Below are 14,217 nucleotides of genomic sequence, written 5' to 3'. Positions count from 1 at the left end.
ATTCATAGGTACTGGACCTAGGGGTGCTGGGGAGTGCGGCTGCACCCTTGGCTTGAAGTGGTTTCCATTATATACAAGGTTCATAGTTTGGTTCAATGGCTCCCAGGACCCCCACTGTATAAATTGTTCCAGTACCCCTGATTCTATTTCCCTTCCCACCTTTTGCATGTCTTGACTATTCTGACTGCAAGCTCATCAGGGCAGGGAAGGCCTCTTGCGATCTTGTGTCTCTATAGAACCTAGGTGGAACTGTAATATCAATAAAATAGTATGGAAGTTGAAAGGAAGTTTAGTATCACTGACAATGTAAGCTCAACATCCCCCTGTTTCCTTCTGGACTAAAGAGTCTCAAATGCAACAGAGAAATATGGAAGGGCTGGTTTTTCTCTCTTAATACCTGTGTAAATCAGGAGTACTTCTGTTAAAATCAGGGGAGAAAAAACAGTGTACGGGTCTGATCCATAGCCTGCTGACATTAGTGGAAGTTGTTCCACTAACTCCAATGGACTTCGGATCAGGCTGTAAGCGAGCCCTGGGTCAAGCCTAGGTTCTCCAATCCATCTGTGGTTTCATGGGGCTACCCTGGAAGGAGTAGGAACAAATGGTCAATGAGACGCTGTTCTTCAGAACTTTCAAATTTAAATGGATGCTGCTTACACTATAATGAAAACATGGATTTTCCTGATAAAATTGACCAGTTTATATCTCCTGGCATGTGACAATCCTTGCAAATAAAAACACTTTGCCACTTACTGTCCATTTAACTGATTGGGTCCTTCTAGGATAGATTCTTCATGCACCATGGTATTCTCTGTGCACGACCATCTCTCTGGGACGATGTCCCCATGTCTCTGTTTCTCGGCACTCCTTGTCTCTCCCTGATTCTAGGGCTCTCTCGATTTCTCCCCCTCCGTTTCCAGGTGTGTGTCTGTGCCTATATCACGGGAAACCAGGAACTGTCATAATGGATCACAACAGTGGTCTGTCTAATCCAATATCTGGTTTCTGACAGTGGCCAGAACAATATGATTCAGAGGAAAATGTAGTGGGCAAGTATGGAATAAACTGCCCTTAGAGGAAGTTTTCTTCCGAGCTCCCATCCATTAGAGGCTGGCTTATGCCCTGAAGCGTGAGAGTTGATGTCCCTTATTAGATAAATAAGTAATCTCCTCAAGACAGCCCAAGTCACATGTTCCAAATGCTTGCTAAATATTTGCTTACTAAGTCTTTTGGCTCAAACAGAGGAACTAACATATGTCAGAAGAAAATCACTGGGATCCAGACCAACAAAGCTGGCACCCGCATCATATTTATTTATAAAACAGATGGGAATTTGATGTGGGGGCTCCCTCCTTCTTTTGCTGGGATGTTGTTGTTTTCTCTCCTCCTTCTTCTGTTACTAGAAGAACATTGCGCGTTAGTGTGTGCTGGTGTCGGAGAGACGATGGAGCGGGTGCATTTCTGATGCGTGCTGCTGAACCTCCTTATGCATGAAATCCAGCTGGTAAAAGCATTTGATTCATATACCTGGAATGAGTTAAATTATTCTCGGGTGTAGCAGACATTTCATAATGAGGTATAATAATCAATCCTGATTCTTAGTACTTTGTACTTTCAAACATTCATGTCCTTATTTTCAGAAGCACTGAGCATCCATTGCTCACCTGGACCTATTAGGTGCTTATTACTGCTATTGTTTATTTCTATTGCCACAGAACCCCAATCAAGGATAAAGGCCCCCTTGTGCTAGACACTGTACAAACAAACAACAAAGAAGACAGTCCTGTTCCAGAGAGTGTATAGTCTTGGTATCAGAGAGGTCACAATAGGTGGCCAAATGGGGTAGAGATGGATTGGGAGAATGAGGTAACAATACAATGGACAGAGTTTAGCATAAAAACAAAAGTCGTAGGGGAGACAGTGTGGCCTAGTGGATAGTGCACCGGACTGGGCCTCAGAAGAACTAACAGAGTGGATTGGCCATTGGCCTGTTGGCTGACCTTGGACAAGTCATGTCACTTCTCCGTGCCTCAGTTTCCCCACCCGTGAAATGGAGATTATGATACTGACCTCCTTTGCAAAGCTCTTTGAGATCTACTGATGTAAAGCTCTAAATTAGAGCTAGGGATTATTATTAGTAGTTCACCATTTGCTTTCCCCCTGCAGTTGTGAGTGTGGAGCATCTCTGAAAATCAAGCCCTGACTCTCCCCCTTGTAGAAAAGCATTTCCAGCTCCATTTTACAGACTGGGGGATGGAGATGTTACATGACTGTCTCAAGGACACACAGTGAGTCAGTGGCACAGCCAGAATTAGAATGCAGACTTTCCTGGCTTCCTGCCCAGTGCTCATTTAATTAAATCATGCTTCACTGTTACATGTATAAGCTGTATATGTTTGTATATTCCAAACACAATCTGTGTCAGATTGCTGGGTGGTTTGGGGTATTAAAAAAAATGTCTTGGCTCTTGCTGGATAGACAAACAATCAGTAATTCTGATCAACAGTATTTCTGGTTTGTATGTAATGCAGTTTTTCTAGTCTCGGAATGCTCTGAAAAATCACCGTCTGCAAGAGGCAGTGGTGGTGGTCAGGGGCAGCAACTTGGTAACCTTCGTTTCCCTTCTCCCCCAGATTTGACACATCTGCAAATGAGGAGATCAGGCTCCCATTGTGATAGGCACTGCACAAAATAGCAAGACAACCATCTTTGCCCCAATTGTCCTTGTGGAATAAGTCTCAGTTCATTTTCTAACAGACATAACAGCATAAATGCCAAAAATAACCACTAACTGTCACTCTTGTTGACAGTCTCTGCAGAGAGGCTAACTACTGAGTGTACAAGTGGAGACCTACCTGTCTTCTCCCCCCTAGAGGTAGTCCGTTGGTGAACTGGTGTTCTGCAGTTTCCAATGGTGTGCTTGTTCCATGCATGAAGGATTCAGGATTCAGCAAGCTACTTAAGCATTGAAGTCAATGATTTGGTATTAGTTGGGGATGTTTAGAGGGGCATATACTTTAAGCACCTTGCTGAGTCAGGTCCAAAGATAGGTGTCCAGGGCTGTGTAGCCAGACAGCCAGTCCCCCCTCTCAGACCAGCATTGCTGGGAACACAAGGGAGCCAAAACAACAGGGCACTTAACATCAATTCCAGCACAGCCTTTGAAGCTGTGAGAAGCACAGGTGTGCTGCTACAATGTGCCTCTGGGAACATATACAACGATTAGGCTCCCAGCAGACAGAGAAGCTGTGACAGACATGGCTCTTAGCCCCTACTAAATAGCGTGATGCACACACCCCAACATCCTAGGTGGGAAAATATTTACCCTAATAAAAGGAATGTCCCGTAGTCGAAACTTACCGTTTCTCTCCCTTGCAAGTGTAAACTACTCTTGCGAGAGCTGGCGTCGCCCAGACAGACCAGCCCCAATTTGGCATAAGAAAGGAGAAAGAGAATAAAGGAGTACAGAGGTATAAGTATGGGACCTACAGCACCATGATTTTTGAGGGCTTTTCACTATCTATCTGCTGGTCAGATAAGTGACAGCCTCCCAAGGCTTCTGCAGCTAAGAGGGTCCCTAAGCTTTGTCCCTTATTCGTCTTTCCGCGGAATTGAGTGACCGATCCTGGCTTGGCACCGCTGGAATCGAGAGATGCAAGGAGGGTAAGAAGCACCCACACCTGATCTCCTATCTTTAGTGTACACATATTTTGAAATAGAGCTCTATACTTTGTTTTCTTTCTTTGGGATTGTGGCTTCAGTTTTGTAACTTGTTTGTGTGTGTAACATCTCTACATTTAAATAAGTAGGCACTAGCAATTTTGTAACCACATGATTAGAATCTAGTTTAATAAATTTTGGTAACCATTTGTGCATAAGCCTGACTTGTTTCTCTGGTTTACTGTAAAGCAGCCGACACAATGAAAGAACCTCAGCCATTTTGGCTCTAAAGCCTGGCCATTAGGTGAAAGTACTAAGAGCCTAGCGTTGAGTTGTGCCGCCTCCATGGGGCAAACTCTTGGGGCGCCTGTCAGTCAATCCTGGCTGCCCGCTGCGAAGGAGCTCTGAGCTCTAGCAGTTAAAGTCACGGGTGTGGATAGGCTCTTAGTGCTGCCATTGGGGCACCTGTCAGTCAGTGTTGACTGCCCACTGCAAAGGAGCTCTGAGCTCTAGCAGTTAAAGTCACGGGTGTTTAGGACCTTGGGGCATCCGTCAGCCTAGCCCGGGCTGCCCGCTGCGAAGGGACAGTGAGTCCTAGCAGTTAAAGTCACGGATGGTATAAAACGGGCATAGCTGGCACCTCACAAAACATCCTTGGCCATCGGCTAACAGGCTGCCAGTCTGGTACCTTTCACAAACGTAAATTCACTGTAAAAGAAAATACCTGCCAAAAAAGGAAGAGACCATTTTTACAAAACTATTTGCAAACCCAACTGAACCCACCACCAGTCACCTCTGGGACTCCTCTTCCTTGACCTTCCCTCGTTAGGAGGGATCTCTCCCATTCTCTCTCACTTTAGACTCAAAGTGACGTTCATCTCTTTCGCAAATATGGTGACGCTGTACTTTTATTGCTGTAACTATCGACATCAGGAATTTGCAGAATCATGACTGGGGCTTATGGACAGTGTTACTTATGGCAAAGGAGCTAACAGTCCTGCCGCAGGTTCAGCTGTCTGCAGCAGTGATTCTCTTCAGCCCACGTTGTGGGCCTGAGTTGTGCGCTGAGGATGAAATTCACCCCTGTGCAAAGAGCCAGCCCCTCTTAATCTCCATGTTGAGGGCTTATATGGCACTGAATTGGTGTATAAGACCTCGGGGTGAATTTCACCTTGTGTCCTGTATTTGGGGGGATCACCTAACTGTCCCATATTTAGGGCCCCCCTGAATGCAATGAGCCACATTACCAATTTTTTCACTTCCACGATACCCAGACCTCCGCCACCAGCTGCAAACCTGACTTGGGCCAGGGGGAAGCATGTCAGCACAAGGGAAGGTAAGCAGTCTGTATCAGTGAGTGTGTCTACACTGCAAGCGAAGGCGTGATTGTACCATAGCTAGCATGGGTAACAATAGATGGGCTTCAGCACAGGCTAGCCACCCAAATACATATCCAGATTCCCTAGGGGGCTTCTACTTGGGTGGCTAGCTTCAGCGGAGCCCATGCATCTACACTGCTATTGTTACCCCGCTAGCTGAATTAAAGCTAGCACAAGAACGCCTACCTGGGCTACAATCACACCTTCACTTGCAGTGTTGACATACCCAGGAGAGAGCCTTTGGCCAGTCAGAAAAGTTTCAGCTAACTTTTTTGCCTATATATGGATAAATTATTTTTATTACACATTTCCATGCACTTGTAAGTTTCAGGTAGGAACGAAGTGGCAGAAGCCCTAGGGGGAAGGTTATTGTCAAGGGATTGCCAGAGTAGAATGTGCCCATAGACTCGAGGGCACTGGCTCTGCTGTGAGATGCAGCAGATCAAAGATATGACAGGGCATCAGATAGCTGCTGCAATGCCAATGGACTCCAGAGGCTGTACTTGTGAATTTTCCCTCTATGCTACTCTTTTGGGAAGAGATGTTGTTTGGGCATTGTCACGGAGTGTGCGGGAGTTCGGGGCCTGCACCCCTCTTCCTGGGATTCACCGTGACTCTCAGCCAGCCAGTAAAACAGAAGCTTTATTGGACAACAGGAACACAGTCTAAAACAGAGCTTGTGGGTACAACCAGGACCACTCAGTCAAGTCCTTCTGGGGGAGCAGGGAGCTTAGACCCCAGCCCTGGGGTTCCCTGTGTTCCACTACCCAGCACCAAACACCGCCCCCCCTCCAGCAGGCTCTCTCCTGCAGCCTTTGTCCACATTCCCGGGCAGAGATGTTACCTCCCCCTCCCCCTCCTGGCTCAGGTGACAGGTTCTCAGGTCTCCCATCCCCAGTGAAACTCCCCTGTCACATTCCCAGGTCAATACTCCCCCCTCCCTGCTGTGTCACAGGCATTCATTCAAAAGCAATGAGCTGATCAGTGCGTCCCAACAATTACATAACATTTTGAGATGGCAGGAGAGAGCACAGACCATAAGCTGTCTAGGGCATTTAGATATACAATTCCCACTGAAACGAACAGGTACCATGCATTTGAAGCCCCTGTGGAAAGTTGAAAATCTCAGCCAGTAGCTCTAGCTCTTGCAGAGTATTGGGGATCAGGGCTCCTGGGGTCTGGTCACAGCTCTGCCATGAACACCACATGACCTCAGGTAAGTCACTTCACGTCTCATGCCTCAATTTCCCCACTTGTCAAATGAGGGTAACAACCTTTGCCTACCTCATAGGGAGATGCGAGTCTTAGTTATTGAATAGTTAAATGGAAGGTGCTAGTAATACATCCCAACCACCTTTTATATTTCTAAGAGTTTCTGCCCTCCACCTTTAAAGCAACTTGGAAAGGTCTAGGAGATGGAGCAGGATTAATATCCAAATGGCAGAGGAGAAAATACAATGCGAGATGAGATTTTGCATGTGAAAGGCAGAGGAGGTTGCAAAGGGTCCATGCAACACCAGAAACTTTCTGATTACAAAGGTAAGATCTGATCTGTGATTTCCTACCTTTCTAACGTTTCCTTTCTTCTTTTTTCATTTTTAATTTATTACTATTATTATTTTTGGCCTCTTCTTTGGCTGCTTTCTCATTTACCCTATAAATATTCGGTTCCAATTGAAAATCTCCTTGTGTGCTGCTCTTTAGCATCCTCTCAGGCATTGCGATGTGTTGCCATGGAAAGGGCCATGAAGTCACATCGACAAATAAATTCGAAAGCCCCCCAAGTTCACTTGTGCAACTGGGCAGAGATTCAGAAGCCCGGGAGACACAGGGGGGTGGTTTGCTTAAAAAAGGAAACTTAATTAGGTGAGGGAGAGTTGGTTAGAATACAATGCACTCAGTGGTCACAGATCTCTCCTCATTCCAGGTGGCAAATGTTGCCTTGCAGAGAGAGACTGGGAGGGTAATTGACAGAGCTAGGGAGAGCGATTCTCCAACAGGCAGAGAAGGGGAAAGTGACAAATGGAGGGAATGAAAGGAAAGCTGAAATTTAAAAGAGTAGGGACCAGATCTGATCTTGATAAGTGCTGAATGCCATCAAATGCCTGTTGACATCAATGGGCACTGTCCAAGTTCAGCACCTCTCAGGATTAGGCACTACTGATGCAAATAGGTCAGTGGTTCTCAAACTTTTGTATTGGTGACCCCTTTCACATAGCAAGCCTCTTGTGTGCGACCTCCCTTTTAAATTAAACCCTTTTTACATATTTAACACCATTATAAATGCTGGAGGCAAAGTGGGGTTTGGGGTGGAGGCTGACAGCTCGCGACCCCCCATGTAATAACCTCATGACCCTCTGAGTGGTCCTGACCCCCCCCTGAAATAGGTGTTCCTACTACCTAGTTACAACGAAGGAAGAATGAGAGAAGTCTAAATACTAAGATGGGTGAACCAGAGTGCCTGGCGTGAAATGAGGATATTGATATAATGGGCATCATGGAAATTTGGTGGAATGAGGATAATTAGTGGGACTCAGTAATACCAGGAGACAAAATATACAGGAATAACAGTGACTGGTAGGAGAGTGGCACTATATGTGAAAGAAAGCATAGAGTCAAATAAAGTAAAAATCTTAAATGGATCAAACTGGAACATCAAATCTCTATCGATAGAAATTCCATGTCTGAACAATAAATGTATAGCAGTAAGAGTATACTACCAACCACCTGACCAGGATGGTGGTGGGTTGTGAAATGCTCAGGGAGATTACAGAAGCTACAATGGCAGAAAACACAATAATAATAATAATTAATAATTAATAACAGGGGGCTTCAACTATCCTCCTATTGACTGGGTCTATTGCACCTCAGGAAGAAAGTCAGAGAGAAATTTTCTAGACACATTAATGACTGCTTCTCGGAGCAGCTTGTCCTGGAATCCACAAGGGGAGAGGCAATTCTTGATGTCGTTCTAAGTGCAACACAGGATCTGACCCAAGAGATGAACACAGCTGAACCGCTCGGTAATAGGGAGCATAATGTAATTACATTAAATAATGTAACATCCTTTTAGGGGGGAAATACAGAAGAACCCACCACAGTAGCATTTAACTTCAAAAAGGGGAACTACACAAAAATGAGGAAGCTAGTTAAACAGAAATTAAAAGGAACAATCACAAGGTTGAAATGCCTGCAAACTGCATGGAGACTACTTAAAGACACCATAACAGAGGCTCAAACTAAATGTATACCCAAAGAAAAAGAAAAAAAAACAGTAAGAGGACCAAAAAAATGCCACCATGGCTAAACAGCAGAGTAAAAGAGGCTGTTTGAGACAAAAAGACATCCTTTAAAAATTGGAAGTCAAATCCTACTGAGGAAAATAGAAAGACTTATAATCTCTGACAAGTCAACTGTAAAAGTATAATAAAGCAGGCCAAGAGAGAATTTGAAGAGCAAGTAGCTAAGGACACAAAAACTAACAGCAAAAATACTTTTCAGTACATCAGAAGCTGGAAGCCTGCCAAACAGTCAGTGGGCCACTAGACAATCAAGTCCCTAAAGGAGCACTTGAGGAAGACAAGGCTGTTTTGGAGAAGCTAAATGAATTCTTTGCATCAGTCTTCACTGCAGAGGATATGGGGGAGATCCACATACTGGAGCCATTCTTTTTAGGTTACAAATCTGAGGAACTGTCCCAGATTAACATGTCAATAGAGAAGGTTTTGGAACAAATTGATAAATTAAACAGTAATAAACCACTGGGACCAGACGGTATTCACCCAAGCATTCTAAAGAAACTCAGATATGAAATTGTAGAACTGCTAACTGTGGTATGCAACCTATCACTGAAATCAGCCTCTGTACCAGATGACTGGAGGGTAGCTAATGTAATGCCTATTTTAAAAAAATGATCCAGAGGCAATTCTGGCAATTCCAGGCCAGTATGTCTTACTTCAGTACCAGGGAAATTGGTTGAAAAGAACAGAATTATCAGACCCATAAATTAACATGATACTTGGGGAAGAGTCAACACAGCTTTTGTAAAGAGAAATCATGCCTCACCAATCTATTAGAATGCTTTGACAGAGTCAACAAGCATGTGAACAAGTGCAATCCATTCAATATAGTGTACTTGGACTTTCAGAAAGCCTTTGACATGGTTTCTCACCAAAGGCTCTTAATCAAACTAAACAGTCCTGCGATAAGAGGGAAGGTCCTCTCACGGATCAGTAACTGGTTAAAAGACAGGAAACACAGAAATAAATGGTCAATTTTCACAATGGAGAGAGGTAAATAGTGGGGACCTCCAAGGATCTATATGGGGACTTGTGCTGTTCAACATATACATAAATGATCCAGAAAAAGGGCTGAACAGTGAGGTGGCAAAATTTGTAGCCAATACAAAATTACTCAAGATAGTTAGGTCCAAAGCTGACTCATAAGAGTTACAAAAGGATCTTACAAAACTGGGTGACTGGGTAATAAAATAGTGGATGGAATTCAATGTTGATATGTGCAAAGTAATACACTTTGGCAAAAATACCCCAACTATACATACAAAATGATGTGGTCTAAATTAGCTGTTACCACTCAAGAAAGAGATCTGGGAGTCATCAGGGATAGTTCCCTAAAAACATGCACTCGATGTGCAGTGGCAGTCAAAAAACCTCACGGAATATTAGGAACTATTAGGAAAGGGATCGATAAACCAGCCCTGTAAAGAGCTGCAGAAAAGGACTGGGGGATTGCAGAGAGAAGATGCAGGAAGGAACAGTCTCCTGCAGTAGTTTTTGGAAAAGGGAGATTCAAGGTGGAAAGCCCTGGGAGTCATGGCTATGTAGAAAGCCCCAGCTGAAAGTTTTATTTTCCTTTAGTGAGTTGGTTGGTTGGTTGGATGTATGGACAATAAATGGAGCTTGGAAGCAAGGGCTAAAGAGTGATTTGGGCATGGCTGACAATTCCCCAGACTTGTAAGGAAGGCTGTCAATTTACAGCCTATTATGATCACATGCATTTAGTACCCAGCACCAAGATGTATTTTACACAGGTTGGATTAGGAGCAGCTAACATTTATCCTAAGACAGGGAGCAAATACATTACAATCTGCCACTGCATTGCAACATTAAGGGACAGAGATGGAAATAGCCTTGCCAAGGAGTTAGATGCAAGGGGATTTCAGAGTACACAAAGCAGTTTTTCTTACAATGCATTCTAAATGTGGCCACACTCAGTGTTAGGCATACTTCTAGCAGGGATGAATTACAAAGGTGACCGTCTGTTACCAAAAATTACCGGCCTCTAGGGTTGCCAGGAGTCCGGTTTTCGACTGGAACACCCAGTCGAAAAGGGACCCTGGCGGCCCCAGTCAGCACGGCTGACCAAGCCACTAAAATTCCGGTTGGCTGCAGCGACAGCAGGGCAGGCAGGCTCCATGCCCAGCTTCGCACAGCTCCCGAGAAGCGGTGGCATGTCTCTCTGGCTCCTAGGTGGAGGGGCAGCCAGGGGGGCTCTGCACACTGCCCCACCTGCAGGCGCCGCCCTGAGTGTCAGCTTCGCAGTTCCCACTGGCCGGGAACTGTGACCAATGGGAGCTGCAGAGGCAGTGCACGGAGCCAGCCCCCTGGCCATCCCTCTGCCTAGCAGCCCGAGGGACATGCTGCCGCTTCCTGGGAGCCACCTGAGATCAGCGCCACCCGGAGCCAGCACCCCAAACCTCCTCCTGCACCCTAACCCCCTGCCCCAGCCCAGAGTCCCCTCCTGCATCCCAAACCCCTCATCCCCGGCTCCACCTCAGAACCTATACCCTTGCCTGGAGCCCTGTCCTGCACCCTGAACCTCTCATTTCTGGCCCCACCCCAGAACCCGCACCCCCAGCCGGAGCTTCTCACCCCTTCCCACACCCCAACCCCCTGCCTTAGCCTGGTGAAAATGAATAAATGAGCAAGGGTGAGGGACAGCGAAAGACAGAGGGAGAGCGGATGGAGTGAGAAGGGGTGGGGCAGGGGGCAGCGCAAGGGTGTTCAGTTTTCTGCTGTTAGAAAGTTGGCAACCGTACCTGCCTCTGGCTTGCTTGAACTTTCCCCTTGGTACAGAAAAGTGAAGCACTGTAGATGAATGCAAAGTGGGCTAGTCAGACCAGAGAGGGAGAGGCACCTAGGGAAAAAGGCAAGTGAAGGTAACAGAAAATGCGTGCCTCAGTCTACAGTGAGGAAATTCCTCAATATGCTTGACTCAAAAGCAAAATCCAGGATGTTGACATGCCTCATTTTCAAACAGGTCAGCCTGGAAAGGACCATTTCAAGAAAACTGGAGAAGCTGGACCCAGCAGAGAAAGACTCCAAATAAGTCCCATGATGAGGCTAACCCACCAGCAGAGCAGACAGACAGTGCAGGCCACCAGAGAACCCTTTGACTTTAAAAAGCAGAAGGAGTCACATCGCCCCCAAACCGCAAGAGCCTCTGGGGGGGTCACTTACTTTCCCTGAGGCATTTCCCTCATGCTTCTGTTATTTCCCCTTTTCCACTCCACACTGGGAATCCAGTTCAGCCCAGCACAGAGAATCAGCACAAGCCACGATGCCCTGCCTTCATCCTCCCACTACAGACGTAAGGAGGACATGGAACCATGCCCAGTCCTTCGGCAGCGCTGTAATGTTCACCGTGGTAACAACAACTGGGAAGAGATAGCTGACTTTTTCTTCCCGCTCTCCTACAGTGCGTTGTACCTCACTCTTGCATCTGATTGGCTGAGCTGCCTGGTTATCTTCAACTGCAGCCAGTTACCGTCTTCCTAGGCCGAGGACAACCTTGAACGTTCCAAAAGCTGTCAGTTGGATGTTCCCAACAGTTACCCTATAGGGCCAAGTGGCAGCACCATTTGGCCCTAGTCATGGACTGGTACACAAGATACCACAAGGGTGTGATTGTCTCACCACGCCTTACAAGGCCGGTAAGTACCTTTCCATCTCCAAAGCCTCTATAACCAGGGATCTTCCACACCTCGGGTGAAATTAACTCCTCTGCAGCGAGCTGCCCAAAGCCATGCACCACTTATAGCTCTCTGCACAGGGGTGAATTTCAGCTTCACTGCACAGATGGTCAACAGTACAAGAACTGTAATGTCACATTATATATGTTCAACCTCCCCCCCACTTTGCATCCTCTGTCAGACTGTGCCTTTGTCATTCAGTTTTACAAGCCTATGTACAGTTTGGGAGGCTGGAAGCTTCTGACACATTGTGTCTTTTCATATCTGTACAATGTCCTTTTCTGTTTTAGGTATTCAGACACTATGGAGATGAGCATTGTATAAACTCAGATATATCGTCCTGACATGCTTACAACAGCAGTATTTACATGCTGCAAACACATCTTAAGACCCTGATCACATGGGTAGCTCACTACAGAATTAGGGTGGAAGGTTGCTAACATGTGCCAGGGGACAGCAATTGGGGCACTCCCAAACCTGTGATTCGCTAGAGGGTTCTTGTTTGAGGGGGCGGGGAGGAGGGGGTTGGTAGTTTTCTATCGCTTCTTTTTTCTTCACCTGTACCTTGATTTACCACCTGGCAATGTTAGTATCTTGATCACAGATCTCAAGATATTTGGTATTTTTTAAAGCCCCAGCTCCTGGAGTCATATAATTATATGGGAATCACCATTTTAATTAAAACTGTATGTGTCTAGTCCTCATGGTTACAGAGAGAAGCTTAAAAATGGGATCCCTAAAGGCTCAAAAACCTGCAGGTAAATAAAAAGACCCTAAAACTATTAAAACCCAGACCTTTTATATTTAAAATCTTATTATTCTTAAGCCAATCTCATGACTTTAGCAGCTTGATGCAGGATTTCTGAATGCCTGCATGCCTAAGGGTGAATGCCTAAGGGTGACAACACTGACCTGGCTAGATGACAGTGTAATAACAAAACCTGGATTCAGCAAACACACAGACCTCAGTGAGCTAACATTGGTCAAGCAAAACAAAAGTGGAAAGTTTGAGATGTTGAAGAAGTCACATGAAACAGCTGTGCCTATTGCATCTGCAGGTTTCACTATGTGGCTTCAGACCTTTTTTTTAATCATTCTTTTTGGTCATCTTTTGTTTCCAGTACATGTTGGTTGTTCCTCATTTCTCCAGCCCCTCCTAAATGTGTTCCTATATTGATGTTTAGTGGCATGCACAGCTAGTAATTGCCAAGTGGTTTAAGTTGTTTTGAATGATACCACACACTTCAGTTTGTATGATTTTATTTTAATTATTAGATTCCATATTTTGCCATTATTTTTTAATGGTGCCATTCTCCGAACACCCTGGGGTGTTGCAGGGTGCTTTCATTACATAAAATAATTATTTTTAGTTTATTTTTGTTAAGGCACTGGTGGCTAAAATTAAAGGTAATGACTAATACAAAAGCAGCGAGGAGCATAAAATCAATGATGACATCTTGTGCACTTAAGGACAATGAACACAATTTAAAGGAAACAGGTCTTGTTCATTGTGGATGTGTTCCCCATTCATACAGGACCATCTTTTCTATTGAAAGAGGGAGAAGGTAGCTAGGGTATTAGTAACAGGCCCTCACTGCTAGGTCACTGGTTCAACTTCAACCTTTGCCCCAGCTGGCTAAACACCAAAAGTTAGTGGATGGCAAGTTTTCAGGAGCCTATATGCAATGAGTTTGCTGGGTGTCAGTCCAACTCCTGATTGACAGCCATCATCACAAACCACCAGCACAATTAGCCCCGGCTGATGGTCCCATCAGTGTACAGCGCCTTCCACGGCCAACACCCCACAAAAAAAGTAGGAAAAAGAAAGGAGGATAGGAGGGGAAGAGGAAGAAAGACTTGGGGTGGAGGGGGGTGAGGAGAGGCAAAGGGGGGAGAGAGTGAGAGGGGTCAGGGGAGGTGAGAGGAAGGTTAGAGAGGAGAGATGGGGAAGAGGGTTGTGGGAGAGGGGTAGATAAGAGGGAGTTGGGGAAAGGAGGGAGACAGTGAGAAGGGTTGTGGGGATGAGGGTGGGAGAAGAGGGATGAGGACTGGGGGAGAGGAGGGGTAGGTTACAGGAGATAATGAGGAGTGTTGGGTAAAAGGAGGGAAACAGTGAGAAGGGTTTGGGGGAGAGAGGTTTGGGGGACAGGTAGGTTACAGAAGAGATAATGAGGGGGGTTGGGGAAG

General features: G+C 45.6%; 1 long non-coding RNA gene across 1 annotated transcript; it reads right to left on the bottom strand.

Annotated features, from left to right (window-relative positions):
- Nucleotides 1-1,293: 1,293 nt before the first annotated feature.
- LOC144276991 (uncharacterized) lies at nucleotides 1,294-3,100 on the bottom strand. Its single transcript, XR_013348373.1, has 2 exons — nucleotides 2,856-3,100; nucleotides 1,294-1,527 (listed from the first exon to the last, which is right to left on the bottom strand). It is a non-coding gene; the product is annotated as an uncharacterized LOC144276991 (long non-coding RNA).
- Between the last annotated feature and the right edge of the window lie 11,117 nt (nucleotides 3,101-14,217).

Source organism: Eretmochelys imbricata, chromosome 18 (assembly GCF_965152235.1).
Source record: "Eretmochelys imbricata isolate rEreImb1 chromosome 18, rEreImb1.hap1, whole genome shotgun sequence".
Taxonomy (NCBI): Eukaryota; Metazoa; Chordata; order Testudines; family Cheloniidae; genus Eretmochelys; species Eretmochelys imbricata.
This window is presented reverse-complemented; position numbering and strand designations above follow the sequence as displayed.